The sequence below is a fragment of the Pteropus medius genome, unplaced genomic scaffold (assembly GCF_902729225.1).
Source record: "Pteropus medius unplaced genomic scaffold, Ma_sr-lr_union100, whole genome shotgun sequence".
NCBI classification, from domain to species: Eukaryota; Metazoa; Chordata; class Mammalia; order Chiroptera; family Pteropodidae; genus Pteropus; species Pteropus medius.
In genome coordinates, this window is record NW_024351546.1 from 698,258 (window position 1) to 713,545 (window position 15,288).

The 15,288-nt window shown below is 38.5% G+C and overlaps 1 protein-coding gene across 2 annotated transcripts in view; it reads right to left on the reverse strand.

Moving 5' to 3' along the window:
• Nucleotides 1-9,469, reverse strand: part of ALDH1L1 (aldehyde dehydrogenase 1 family member L1) — a 72,175-nt gene extending 62,706 nt beyond the window's left edge. Inside the window, exon 1 of one of the 2 annotated variants that reach the window (XM_039843585.1) lies at nucleotides 9,290-9,469. The gene's annotated coding sequence lies outside the window, so the exon portion shown is untranslated. Of the gene's footprint in view, nucleotides 1-8,983; nucleotides 9,243-9,289 lie in introns of those variants that run through there. The other variant, XM_039843586.1, reaches the window with a different exon arrangement.
• Nucleotides 9,470-15,288: the final 5,819 nt, after the last annotated feature.

Below are 15,288 nucleotides of genomic sequence, written 5' to 3' on the forward strand. Positions count from 1 at the left end.
CCCATTTGTTTGTTTTTGCTTTTGTTTCCCTTGCTGTTGGAGTTGAATTAATTCACAGAAATATTGCTAAGACTGATGTCAAGGAGCTTCTGCTTATATTTTCTATTTTATGGTTTTAGGCCCTATGGTCAAGTCTTTAATTCATTTAGAGTTAATTTTTGTGTATGGTGTACAATAGTGGTCTAGTTTCATCCTTTTGCATGTGTCTGTCCAGTTTTCCTAAAACCATTTATTGAAGAGACTTTCCTTTCTCCTCTGTTTTTGGCTTCTTTGTTGTAAATTAGTTGTTCATATATGTGTGAGTTTATTTCTGGACTTTCAATTCTGTTCCATTTCTGTGTTTATTTATTCTGTCTCAGTTATCTATCTGTTTTTCTGCCAATACCATACTGTTTTGGTTAATATAGCTTTGTAATGTAGGTCGAAATCAGGAAGTGTGATACCTTTGGTTTCGTTCTTTTTTCTCAAGATGGTTTTGGTTATTTTGGGGTCTTTCGTAGTTCCATACAAATTTTAGAAGTTTTTATTCTATTTCTGTGAAAAATGTTATTGAGATTTTGATTGGGATTGCATTGTATCTGTAGGTTGTTTTAATAATATGGACATTTAAACAATATTAATTCTTCCAAACCATGAGCATGGAATATCTTTCCAATTTTTTGTGTCTTCTTTAATTTCTTTCAACAATTTCTTATAGTTTTCAGTATGCAAGTCTTCCACCTCTTTGGTTAAACTTCTTCCTAAGTATTTCATTTTTTTTTGTTGTGATTGTAAATGGGGTTCTTTTCTTAATTTCTCTTTATGATTTTTTCATTGTTAGTATATAGAAATGCAACAGATTTTTGTATGTTGATTTTGTACCCTGCAACTTAACTGTATTTGTTTATTGTTTCTAATGGTTTTTTAGTGGAGTCTTTAAAATTTTCCACATATAAAATCATACCATCCACAGATAGTCTCGGCTTTACTTCCTCCTTTCCAATTTGGATGCCTTTTATTTTTTTTTATTGTCTGATTGCCCTAGCTAGGAATTTCAATACTACACTGACTGACAGTGGCAAGAGTGGGCATCCTTATCTTGTTCCTGATCTTGGAAGAAAAGCTTTCAGTTGAGTATGATATTAGTTATGGGTTTGTCATATGTGGTCTTTATTTGTAGAGAAACTGTTTCTATGCCCATTTTATTGCGAGTTTTTTTTTTAAATCATAAATGGATATTCAATTTTGTCAAATGCTTTTTGGCATCTATTAAGATGACCATTAATCATATGGTTTTTAGCCTTTATTTTATTAATGTAGTGAATCGCATTGATTGATTTGCAGATGTTGAGCAATCCTTGCATCCCTGGAATAAATCCCACGTGATCATGGTGTATGATCCTTTTAATGTATTGTATTCAGTTTGCAAATATTTTGTTGATAATTTTTTACATCTATGTTCATCAGGAATATTAATCTGTAATTTTCTTTTTTGTGTGTTGTCCTTGTCTGATTTTGGCACCAGGGTAATGTTGGCCTCATAAAATTAGTTTGGCAGTCTTCCCTCCCTCTTCAATTTTTTGGAAGAGTTTGAGAAGGATTGTTATTAAATCTTCTTTGAATATTTGGTAGAATTAACCAGTGAAGCTGTCTGATCCTGGACTTTTGTTTTTTGGGAGTTTTTTGATTACTGTTTCAATATCCTTACTAGAGATCAGTCTCTTCAGAGTTTCTATTTCTTCATGGTTCAGTCTGGGAAGGTTATATGATTCTAAGAATTTATCCATTTTCTCTAGCTTTTCTAATTTGTTAGAGTATTGCTGTTTATAATAGTCTTTTAGGATGCTTTGTATTTCTGTAGTACCTGTTGCAACTTCTCTTTTGTTTCTGATTTTGGTTATTGAGCCTTCTCTCTCTTTTTTCTTAATGAGCCTAGTTAAAGGTTTGTCAATTTTGTTATCTTTTCAAAAATCCAACTCTTAGTTTCATTGGTCTTTTCTATTGTCTTTTAAATTTCTATTCCATTTATTTCTGCTCTGATTATTTATTATTTCCTTCCTTCTATTGACTTTGGGCTTTGTTGTTCTTCTTTATCTAGTTCCTTTGGGTATAAAGTTAGATTGTTTATTTGAGATTTTTCTTTTTTCTTGAAGTAAGCCTGTGTTGTTATAAACTCTCTTAGTACAACTTTTTTTCATCCCATAGATTTTGTTAGGTCATATTTTCATTTTCATTTGTCTGCATTTTTATATTTCTTCTTTAATTACTTCATTGACCCAATAGTTGTTCAGTAGCATGTTGTTTAATATTCACATATTTGTGATTTTTCTGGGGTTTTTTTTTGTAGTCAATTTCCAATTTCATACCATGTAGTCAGAAAAGATGGTTAATTTGATTTCAAAGATACTTAATAACAAGTTATTTTAAGACACTATAGATTTAATTAGCTAATGTATTATTTAGAAATTTTATTTTTATGAACATAAGAAAGTTTGGAAATTTTCCTAACCACATGTAATGAATATGTGTGTTCATACACATATAAAAAGGGAATAAGAGGGTAAGAAAAAGGGACATTTCATGTAATTAACTTGGCATTTCAAATCAGTGAGAGAAGGATGATTTATTCAGTATTTTGGAAAATAACTAGCAACTTCAAAAAAATTAGAAAATAGACAGGACTTCTAGTTTCCAGTCTGGCATGTAAGGTATTTGGAAATCATCACTCCTGTCCTCACAACAAGAAAAAAGCTGAGCAAACAGAACATCAACAATTCCTCTTAAATCCATCAGAGAATTGAGGTCACAGGGCAAATTGCTGCTCCCCAAATTGGAGAGACAGTTAAGTGGATACAGAGAATCACATCTCATAGAGGAGAAGAATGATAGAAAGAAAGAGAAGAATATACGAAGTAGTAATAACTGAGATTTTTTCCAAAATTCAAGACAGAAATCAAAACAGATCCAGGAGGCTCAGAGAAAACCAATGAGGATAAATACCTCCCCTGCCAAAGAAAAAAGCTGCACAAATATATCATATTTAAGCTTCAGAAAATAAAAGACAAAGAGAAAAATCTTGAAAGAAGCCAGCAAGGGTGGAGAGAACCTTACTTACAAATGGACAAGAATAAGGATTATCTTCAGAAATCAAGCATGTAAATAGAGAGTGGAACGAAATGTTTAAAGTATTGAAAGAAAATCTCATCAACCTAGAACTGATTCTAATCTATATCCAGCAAAATTATCCTTCAAAAGTGAAGAGGAAATGAAGACTTTCTCAGACAAAAAAATTAAAGGAATTTGTCATCAATAAACCTGAGTTACAAGATATCTTAAAAGAAGTTGTTCAAAAAAAGAGTGAGGGTTAAAATTTAGAAACTTGGACTTACACATAGACATGAACAACATTAGAGAGGAAATAAATAAAGGTAAAAATTTTTTTTATTATTCTTAACTGATCTGACAGATAACAATTTGTTCAAAATAATTATAGCAGCAATATATTCAGTGACTATAGCTTGTGGATAATTGAAATGACAGTAGTGATAATAAAGTATGAGAGGGAGAAATCAGGAATACTCTGTTACAAGGTAATTGTACTACCCATAATACAATATAGTGTTATTTGAAAGTGGACTTAGATTAATCATAAATGTATATTACAAACTTCAGAGCAACCACTTTAGAAAAGCAAAAAAAAAAAAAAGAGTAAAATTTGTATGCTAAGAGAGAAAAAAATTGAATTATATAAAATATTCAGTTAAAATCAGAGAAGTCAGAAAATGAATAACAGACCAAAAAGAAAAATATAAAATAAAAAAACAAAAACAAAGGCAATAGGTAGAAAACAATAATAAATATGTTTGATATTAATCCAACTATATTGATAATCACTTTGAACATCAATGGTCTAAATACACCAATTAAAACACAAAGACTATCACAGCGGATAACAAATCAAAACCCAACTATATGTTGTCTATAAGAAACCCATTTTAAATATAAAAACACAGATATATTAAAAGTAAAGAGATGGAGAAAGATATATCCTCATATCACTCATCAAAAAGAAATATGTAACTCTATTAACTTCAAAAAAAATACTTTGGAGCAAGGAAAGTTATTAGGGATCAAAAGAGATAATACATAATCGTAAAGGGTTCGGTTCTCTGAGAAGATATAACAATCCTTCATGTGGATATACCTAACAACAGAGAATGAAAATATGTGAAGCAAAAACTGATAGAATTGCAAGGTGAAACAGACAAATCCACTAGCATAACTGGAGACTTAAACCCCTCTATCAATCCCTGCTGAGAGATCCAACAAGTAGGAAATCGGTCAGGACATAGGTGAACTGAACAGCACCATCAGTTAGCTATATCTAATTGACGTTTACAGAATACTACATCCAACAACAGCAGAATATACATTCATCTCAAATTCACATGGAATAGTCACCAGAATAAATAATAAAACACACTCTATCAGATTTCAAAGAATAGAAATCATACAAAGTATGATCTTAGACCACACTGGAATTACTAGAAACCAATAACAACAATACGTGGGTCAAAGAAGTCTCAAGAGAAATTTTTAAATAGTTTGAACAAAATGAAAATGAAAATATAACTTAACAAAATTTGTGGGATGCAGCTAAAGCAGTGTGTAGAGGGAATTTATAATATTAAATGCATATATTGATAAAGAAAAATATTTAAAATCAATAAAATAACCTTTTGCCTTAGGAAACTAGAAAAACAAGAGAAAATCAAATCAAAAGTAAACAGAGAAAAAGAAATAACAAAAACTAGTGCAAAAATCAAGAAATCAAAAACTGTAAATCAATAGAAAAAAATAACAAAACTAAAAGAAGTTTCTCTTGAAACATGAATAAAATTGACAAGCCTCTAGCCAGACTAACTAAGAAAAAAAACAGAGAAGACACAAATTACTAATATCAAAAATGAAAGAAGTGGCATTACTACTGATCCTTGGTCATTAAAATAATAAAAAGAATAAAATAAAACCTAAATAAATGAAGAGGTATCCCATACACATGGATGGGAAAACTCAACATTGTCAAGACACCAGTTCTGTCCAAACTGATCTATAGATTCAACACAATCCCAATCAAAATCCAAAGGGAATACAAAGCCATATAAGTATACTCACAAAGCAAAGACTAAAAAAGAATGTTTTTTAAACAGTTGTGTTCAGTTATTAAGATTTGGAGATATATTTTCTTTAAAATATGAACACATGATTTTGCAATAACAAGGGAAGAAAATAATAGCTCAGTGATGAAATGAATTTAAAAATTGCAAACCTCAGAAACATAATCAAGCTTTTAAAATGTTTGTTTCAATATGATTAGTAAAAAGTTATTAATTAAAACATTATAATAAAATAAGTCTATCAAATATATTCCCTTGGAGAATGTTCAACTCAAGTTTTACATTTTTACCCTTTCTAAAAGAATCGCGCATTGATGATTACCCCAAATCAAAAGAAAAAAAAAGTGCACAATGTGAACTGCTTTATCTAAAAGAATCCAATATAAAATGAATATAAATATAAAATGAATCATTCTATCTCTGCAATTAAAAAATTCTTGCTTACATTATAGTGCAACCATAAATCATATACTCTTCAGATAAGAATGATTATCATGGCAAAGCTTAAAGATGAGATAGAAAGATAGAGAAAGAGAGACAGATAGATATACAGGCATGCAGAATATATACTACAATTGTAAGTAACCATCAACAAATAATAAAGTTTTAAAAAATTTAAAACTTCTGCTCTGTAGAAGACACTGTTAAGAGAATGAAAAGAAACCAATGATTGGGAAACGCTCTTTGCAAAACACATATCTGAAAAAGCAAATGGTATTCAAAATATACAAAGAATCCTTAAAACTCAACAATAAGAAAACAAACTACCCAATTAAAAAATGGGGGAAAGACTTGAACAGACCTATCACCAAGAAGATACACAGATGGCAAAAAAGCATAAGAAAAGATGCTCAACATCATATGTCATGGGGGATTGCAAATTAAAACAATGATGAACTACTTATTGAATGACGAAAATCCAAAATATTGACAACACCAAGTACTGATAAGGATGTGGAGCAACAGGAACTCTCATTCATTGCTAGTGGGAATACAAAATGGTAGAGCAACTTTGGAAAATAGCTTGGCAATTTCTTACAAACCTAAACATACTCTTTCCATATAATCCAGCAATCAGTCTTTGGTATTAACTTAACTGAGTTGAAAATTTATGTCCACACAAAAACCTGCACATGCAAATTTATGGCAGATTTGTTCATAGTTAATAAAACTTGGAAGCAACCAAGATGTCCTTCAGTGTGTGAATGGATAAATAAACCATCCAGACAATGGTATGTTATTCGGTGCCAAAAAAAAAAAAAAAATGATCAAGCCACAAAGAGACATAGAGAAGGCTTAAATGCATGTTGCTTAGTGAAAAAAGCTAATATTAAAAAGTTATCTACTGTATGATTCCAACTATATGACAGTCTCAAAATAGAAAAACCAGGGAGACAGTAAAAGATCTGTGGTTGCCAAGGATTTTAGAGGAAAGGGAGGAATGAACAGGTCGAGCACAGAGATTTTTTTTTTTACAGTAAATAAACCATTATCTACTGTAATGGCAGATGCAGATCATAGTACATTTGTTAAAATCCAAGAGTGAATCCTAATGTGAACTGTGGATTTTAGATAATATAATGTATCAATATTGGCTTACCAAGTATAACAAATGTACCAGACTAATGCTAATGGAAGATGTTAATAATGGGGTGGGGGGCATGGCGGAGGGAGTGTATGATAACTCTCTGTACTCTCTGCTCAGTTTCTCTGTAAACTCAAAACTGTTCTAAAAAAATCTATTAATTAATTAGACAAATAAATAAATAAATAAAATCGAGCTCTATAGCTTATTCCTTACTACAACATATAGTTCAACTGTGTTAAAAATAAATATTTAAAATATTAAATATAAGAAAACATTAAAGTATTAGAAAATACTGGTAAATATTGCACTATACAAGCCTGATACTAAAAGAGAAATGTAAAAGAAAGCATGTAATAAACTTTCATACATGAAGAATTTAGATGTCTCTGTAGCAATTTAACAAAATAAAATTGCTAATAGACAAACAAAAACAAGTAATAAAAAAATGAAAAATAAAACAGAAGACTATTTTTCTCCTATAAAATTGGAAAATATGTAAAGCAATATAAATATTCGATGTTGGCTAAGCTATGGGAAAATGGACAATCTCATGTACCACTGATGTTGGTATATGATAAATGGATAATTTGAGGCATTGGTAAATTGGTGCAATAAACATAAAAATCTTAAAAATAGTTATTTTCTTCTGACTCAGCAATTTTACTTCTAAATTATGTTTGAACAAGCAAATAAAGACATGAATATTTTAACATAATGACACATTAACTCTGTGTAAGCAATGCAACAGTTAGAAATGACAACATAATCTGCTTCATGCCCAGGAATTATAAACCAAAACGCCCCAACAAAAACACACCACTATAATTTTTTAAGGCACATATGCAAGTGCCTATGTTCGTGTACTTGCAAGGTAAAAGCCTGAAGGATTCACACAGAAATGTTAAAAGTCACTGGATAGAGTTTTGGGGGTCTGAGTTGTTTTTGCTTTGTTTTTGATGACATTATCTTTTCTTCTGTTTGTTTCTGTTTGTTTTTCCTACATTGGGCATGTATTCCACATCGAAAAATAAAGGGGTACAAAACAGACTCCTTGGAAGCAGTAAGGTAGAGTCAGGCAGCCAGCCATCCAGTGGGGTTGTTGTTACAGTTGAGGAGCGGTGGCCCTTGACCACAGGTGCAGTGAAGGGGAGGCGCCAGGAAGAAGAGACTACAGAGCCCCACGTGAGCAGCCTGGCAACCTCCCAGCCTATGCCTCATTTTTGAGTTGGCACCGCTCAGTGTCCTTGCCACAGGCAGTGCGTGGGAAGCTGTGGGGCAGCCCTGGCAGCCATAAGGCTGTACTTACTTCCCAGGCCTCCTAACCCCAACTCCCATCTGGGACTGGCTCCCCAGGACCCAGCTATCAAACCCTGTCTGAGGGGGAGCTGTGAAGTGCAGGAGCGCAGCTCTGGGTGACTGGTCACTGGTTGTAGTCCTAGGATCCACCAGGGAATGTAGCTCTAGGAGGGGGCAGAGCCCCAAAATGTCCCATTCCTTTAATTGCCCCTTGGAGGCCACAAAGCTGACTCCTTTCCTGCAATCAGCCTGTTCAGCTAGGCACCTGGCAGGCAACACAGTTGTCGCTCCCATAGCTGGGGTCCCCTGAGAGCGTGTCTTTCTTAAGGTCCTGGGCACAGAGGACAGGCTGCAGTGCATGCTACCGAGGCCACCAGAGCTGTAGACCTAGGTTCATCCTTGGAGAATCGCCTCCATCTCTGAGCTTCATGTCTCCCAACATTGTTGCAAAGGTTAATAATCAGTCAGTTTTCGCAGAGGGTCTCCTAAGGCCAGGCATGCTGCATAATCTCATGTAATTCTCAAGCAACCTTAGAAGATAGGTGTTATTATTTACTGCCCCTGCCAATTTCAGCCAAAGAAATTTAAGATTCAGAGCTTAAGTAACTTGCCCAAGGTCACAGAGTAGGAGGAATGGGGAGGGACTCCAAGCTCCACAACTCTTAACCCCAAGTCTGAGAATACTCTGTCGGTATCTAAGGATTCTTGCCTTTCTTAGGCAGGTGGCAAATGACGATCCCGGACAGGTACGAGGTGGGGGGAGGGTCTTGGCTCTGAGTAGGGCAACCCCAAGAACCCTGTTGTGGGGTCCTGCTGAGGCTCCAGGATCCAGGCTCCTCTTGCACAGGAACGATGCGGCGGCGTGCGGGGGAGCTTTCCCAGTCTCAAGAATGGGATAAGGGACTTAGGAAAGGGGTGGATGGCTTAGGGGCACCCATATTACCTTCCATTTGTCCCCTTTTCTCTCCAAGCCTCAATTTTCTCTTCTGTAAGCCAAGCCTGTAACACCTACTCCACAGGATGGTGCCGGCTCCTTTAAGCGTCCTGCCCTCTCTGCCCAGCCACCTGTCGCCGTCCTTTAGCCTGAAGATCTCAGGCAAGGCTGGAGGCTCCGCTGCCTCAAACGGAACCCCGGATCCGGACCCCAAGACCCACGTTCCTGTAGTGAAGCTCATGGAGCCTCCGGAACCCCCATAGCAAGCTGGGACAGCCTGCCCTCCTCAGGGGGTCTGGGTGCGCGGGGACTCACCGAGTGCGGAAGGAGTCGCAGGCGTCACGGGACAGAAGGAACCTCTGAGAGCTTTGGCCAGGAAACTGGCGGTGGCTTAGGCTGGCCATGGGCGGTGGAGAGGTGGGGCCCGCCCGGGCCAGTCCCCGGAGCCACGGCCAAGGCCAGAACCGGGGAGGGGAGAGGCGCCAGGCGGAGGCGAGAAAGGCGGGGGCGCTGGGCGGATAGAAAGTCACTCGGGCGCGCGGGCGGGGGGGCGGGGGGGGCGGGGGGGCAGGGGAGGGGCGGGGGGAGGCGGGGGAGGCGGGGGGCGGGGACTTTCACTAACTGTGAGACCGAGGCTGGATGCATCACTCACCTCCTCTAGGCCTGCTTAGGTTTATAAAGAAGACTTGCTACAGACCCTTCCAGAATTCACAGGGCTTTGAAAAGGCCCAAGGGTCATGAGGTTACTTGCAAGGCTGGGTTAGTAAGAGGAAACTCACCAAACCGGGTAATTTTCACTCACTCACTCACTCAAAAATAATGTGCCAAGTTCCTACCCTGTACTGTGGACACGGTGCAGAGCCAAACAAGATCCTTGCCCTTTGAACTTCCATGAACCTTTGAGAGGCAGTAACTTTGTATCTGGGTATGTATCGGGGGTTTCTGCCTACCTAGAGATCATCTCTCCTTTCCAGGCAATTACCCTTCTCCTGGTGCTCCCCTCTGTCTAGTCTGGATACCACAGACCCCTCTCCTGGCTCTTAATCTGACCAATCCTTAATCTCAAGCAGGGTTATCTGTTCCTCTCCCTGCCAAGGAAAGTCAGGGAACAAAAGAATACAGAGAAGAATAAAGCTGCCAACTTCCAGCCTTTGTTCAGGTGGCTGCTTCCACCTGTAATGCCCTTCCTGTCATACTTGCGGCTGGACTTCTCTTTGTCTTCCTAGCCTTAATTCTTTTGACTCTGAGTTCCAGCCACCTGGACCTCTTATTCAGTGCCTGAACACATCAAACTTGCTCCATCCTTAGGGCTTTTACACTGGCCATTGAGGAACATTCTCTATCAAATACTACAGAGGCACGCCCTCTCTTGTCTTCACATTTCGGCTTTCATATCAAATATCTGATGCAACATCTTAGAGAAGCTGTTCCAGGTTACACAGTCTAAAGAAGTCTGTCAGCCACTATCGCATAACCCTGTTATATTTCCTTCACAGCACTAACTGTATGTCTGAGATTTTTTTGTTCATTATTTGTTTATTATCTGTTTCTACCACTATACTCTAAGCTCTTCGAGGGTAGGAAACTGGTGTGATGTATTCACTGTTGTATTCCTAATACACGGTGATGGCACATAGTAGATGCTAAATGTGTGTTGAACATGTGTATTATCCCACATGCCAGGATAAACACTCAAGATTGAGATATCTCTACTGAGCCCTCTAGCCCATTCTCAGGAACTGTCTTTGTTCTTTCTGCTCCAGCCTCCAGGTCTCCTGGCTGTCCTTCATGTATATTAACCTTCTTGACTCATGAACTTTCCATGGGCTATTCATTTTTTTCCCCAAGGGAACCCCATTCACATTTCAGGAGATTCCTACTTAAATGTGACATCTTCAGGGAAGCTTTTCCTTTTCATGCGCTAGAGCAGATTCTTCATTATATGACCACAGAGGGGTTTTTAATTTTCCTTCATGCACCCCTCTTGATTATAATTTTATCATGGCTCCTGGGATTATTTGATTGACATGTCTTACCCACTAGAACACGAGGGCAAAGACTACTTTAGTCTCAGGAATTCTCTAACACTTAATATAGTGCCTTGTGTTCAAAAGGTGCTCAATAAAATTTGTAGGATAAATTACTGAATGTCAGGAGCCTAGAATGGGAAAGTAGTGTGAGCAGAACGTTGAAGCTGGAATGGAGAAGGCAGAATGAGAGGCGGTAGCAGGAATCACCTAAAGAATGACTTGCAGATTGGACACTCCAAAAAGATGTTAGAAAATCAGAAAAGACCCCATAGTCTTAGGGGGTATAAGGAGCAGGAAAGGAGAGAAGTTTAAGCAGAAAGTTTAGCAACACTGCCACCTGCAGTAACATGGAAAGTAGAAAAACATGCCAGATGGACTAGGTAATCTGGCTAAGTAAATTTCCCAGCAGAATATTAAAGGTGCTTCTTGGCTTCTTTTTACTAGATATACTAAAATGTGAGAGACAAGAGATATGCCCTAAGAAGAACTGTTAAATAAAAAGAGACCTAAACTTGCTGGTTTTGAAAATTCTCAGGTTCTCCGAATGTTAAATAATGCTAAAATTAGTAAACGAATTCCAAGTAGAGATGCAATCTGGGTCCATGCCAGGAAAAGATGGTCTAAAGATGAAGCTAAGGATGTGACTGTAAAATCCTTTGTTAAGTTCTCGAAAAAAATCAAAAGTGGCATCTTAAAATATTCAGTTAAACAGTAGGAATTCCGAGAAGCTAAGTTGTCATTCAGCCAAAGCCCAAGGTAGAGAAAGGCTTATCTCAAAAACATGCCAGTTGTCTAAAGGAGTGAACCTCGGTAAGATTCACAGAAGACACACAAAGTTTTTAAAAGAATTATATTGATAAAATAGTGCCAGCTTGAAGCTTGAACTGAAAGGATCAGAGATAGTATAAAATGAAGAGAGACTTCTGGAACACCACTCTGCCCCAATTCTACTGCAAGAAGCAGCCCAAGAAAGCACACAGATGCAAACATGGGCTAGATTTCATGGAAACAAAAAGACAACTTGAGAGCAGAACAGAGTCCAAGGTTGAAACCAAGAGTATGGAGAGGCCAGAGTCAATCTGAATTCCAATCAAGGAACTTCTAACATCTGACCAGCTGTACTTCAGAATCATCAGACTCAGTTCCCTAACGACACCCATGTGCTTCCTATCCTTGTCCCTTTTGAACAAGAATATCTATAGTGGTCATGCTATGCTTGTCCCACTATTGTGTGTTGGAGTGGCAGAGAACAAGAGTGCAGACAATTTGTCCCTGGAACTCACAGGTCTACAAATTGAGGGTGACTGTACTCAATGAGGTGCACTGAAGGAAATCTACCCAAGGAGATTCTTTCACATCAGAACCTAATTTAGATGTAAAAATTCTGGACTTTGAGTTCATTCTGTAGTTGGATGGGACTTTTAAGGGAATAAGTGTTTGGAAGGGTATGCATATTTTGCACGTAAGAGGACTGTAAATAATTTGTGGCCATTGAGTGGACTGTGATAATTTAAAAACTCTTTGACACTCCCTCCTCCTTCAAGAGGAGGAGTGCAATTTCTTGAGCCCGTGAACATGAGCTGACTCAGTGACTTGCTTCTAACAAATGAAATAGGGTGGAAGTGACTCTGCATGGCTTGTGAATTAACCATTTCATAGACCAGATAGAGAAATGGGGCCTGAGGTTAGAGAGTGGTAGAAATCGGTTCTGTATTCTAGAACTTTATAATACTCTCTGAATAAGTCATGCTGAACCCAACTCTGCTGGTTCAGTTCATGGTGCCCGGAATATCCCTTCACTTCATCTACCCCAGCTTATGCTTCAGAGATTGGTTTATATTTATCTCCTTTGGAAAGCTTTCCCCAGCTCTCCTCTCTTTGGAATTCCCTCATTTATAGCACAAATCACATTCTAACATAATTTTCCGTGTGCTTATCTGTCTGTCTCTCTCTCTCAGTCGCAAGGCCCCTGAGGGCAAGGTCAGAGACTACTTCATCTGTGGACCCCAGAGCCCTGCGCAAGACCTGACTCAAAAAAGGCACCAGTGGCTGAGTGTGGATGAAGGATGTGTCCAACAAAGAGAGCCTGTTTTCTGTAGATCCCTAGGTGGCTGGGAGAATAGTGGGTGCTTGCAAAGACCTACGTTGTAGGAAAGGAGATGGGGCTACTGCTCTAATCCAGGGGAAGTTTAGAGGATGAGTATGCTCAGGGCCACATGGGTGAGTGACCAGAAAGAGAAATGGATTAACTTTATGTTGTGTAAGGATGATTCAGCTTGTCGTTTGGGAACTCAGTAACTGGGTGCTGCTATGTGTACATTTCTTGCAAAGGAAACATTAACTTGTCAAGGTCTATGTGCAAAGAACATGACCTGAACTTTCTTTTCAAATTTGTAGCCTGTGTTCCCCTTTGGTAAACTCCTGAGGCCTCCTGTTCAGATGCAAAATGAGATGACCCCAAGCTTCTACTTTGCCTTGTGAATTACTCATGGTGTCTCCTGATTTCCTATATTTTAGAACCTCCCTCAATGAGAACTTAGAATTCAGTGTGGTTTTCCTTGCTATTCCCCATTAAAATGGCCAACATGTGATTTTACTTATTGTTTTATAGTTCATTCTGGTTGCCATAACGCAATACACACTGGGTGACTTATAAACAACCAAAATTTATTTCTCACAGTTCTGGAAGCTGGAAGTCTGAGGTCAGGGTACCAGCATGGTTGGTGAGGGTACTCTTCTGAATCACAGACTTCTCATGTGCCCTCACATGAGCTCCGTGGGGTCTCTTTTATAAGGGCACTAATCTCCCTCATGAGACCTCCACCCTCATGATCTAATCACCTCTCAAAGGCCTCACATCCTAATATCATCACATTTGGAGGCTAAGTTTTCAATATATGGCATTCCAGTAATGATGGCAGACTAGGAAAATGTTGTGCTTGCCTTCTCTCATGATTACATCAAAATTACAACTAAACTACAGAACAACCATCATTGAGAAAGACCTGAAGTCAAGCTGAACAGAAGTGCTATTGCTAAGGAAATATAGAAGACCTGTCAAAACTAGTAGGAAGGGCAGAGAGGGAGAACAGCTGGTCCTACATCCACATGTGGTGGTTAAAAATGGTGAGGGATATCTCAGCCACGAAGATCCCCTCTGAGGACCAAGGGATCCCAGCCCCACACCAGGCTCCCAAGCCCAGGGCTCCAGTGCCAGGGAGAGAAGTCCCACAACTTCTGTTTGTGAAAACCAGTGGAGATTGCGGCTGAGTGAGATGGAGGGCTGCTGGAGCTCCAGGCATTCCTCTTAAAGGGCCCACACATGGACTTACTCCCTGATGAAATTATTCACTCTGAACTCCAGCTCTGGGCAGCAGCTAGAATGAATGGTGCCAGGGACCTATGGGGTTCAGGGGGGCCTGAATTGTCTGGCTTCAGGGCAAGGGCTGGAGGGGCAGCTTTCTTCAGATTGAGGTGATGAAAGAAGCCATTGTTTCTTTACTGAGCCTTCGAGCCACCCAGACTGCAGAGGCAGGCGGGCACCATATCTGAGTTTCTGTCAACCTGGCTAACACCATTTGCCCTGCCCTGTTAATTTCCTGAGACTGCACTCTACCCAACTTGTGGTCCCACACAAGCAGCTTCCTGTGGCTTTTCCATACAAAAGCCCTGTCTTGGTTTGTTCTGCAAAATTTCCTAAAATCTCTAAAAGGTTCACAAACCCCAGTAATTAAAGTCAGCATAAATAGCAATAAAAATAATTAACACATCAAAATAAATTTATATGATTGTCAAGTGTAAAAAATCATTCAAGTAATATCAGTAACAGAGAATACTTACACAAGGTCAGAGCCTGGCTGTTTGTGTCCAGAACACTGAAAGGAGTGTCTAAAATGAAGAAGGAATATTAGAAGATGTGTTCTAAGCAAAAAAAAAAAAATTTAACTTCTTTTAAAAGTTTAATGAAGAGAAAGAAAAAGTCACACACAACTATCTGGTTCCCCACAGATTCAGCTCTGTGCTTCTCCTAAGGGCCGTTTAAAGCCAGGCCTGTCCTACAGATGTGATTAGGCATGAGAATCTGAGGCACCTAAGGGCTTTGTACTTGAACCTGGCCTTCCAGGTCATTCTGGAAATATGCTTGTCAAAGCAGGAAATAGAATATGCATTGTTTAGCTGGCATTGGAATGTTTGCCTATTTGGATGTGGCTTCTGCCTTGCTTTGTTGACGCCTCCTGCCCAGGGCTTCCCAGATGCCCAGGTGAGAGGTCATCTGGCAATCCA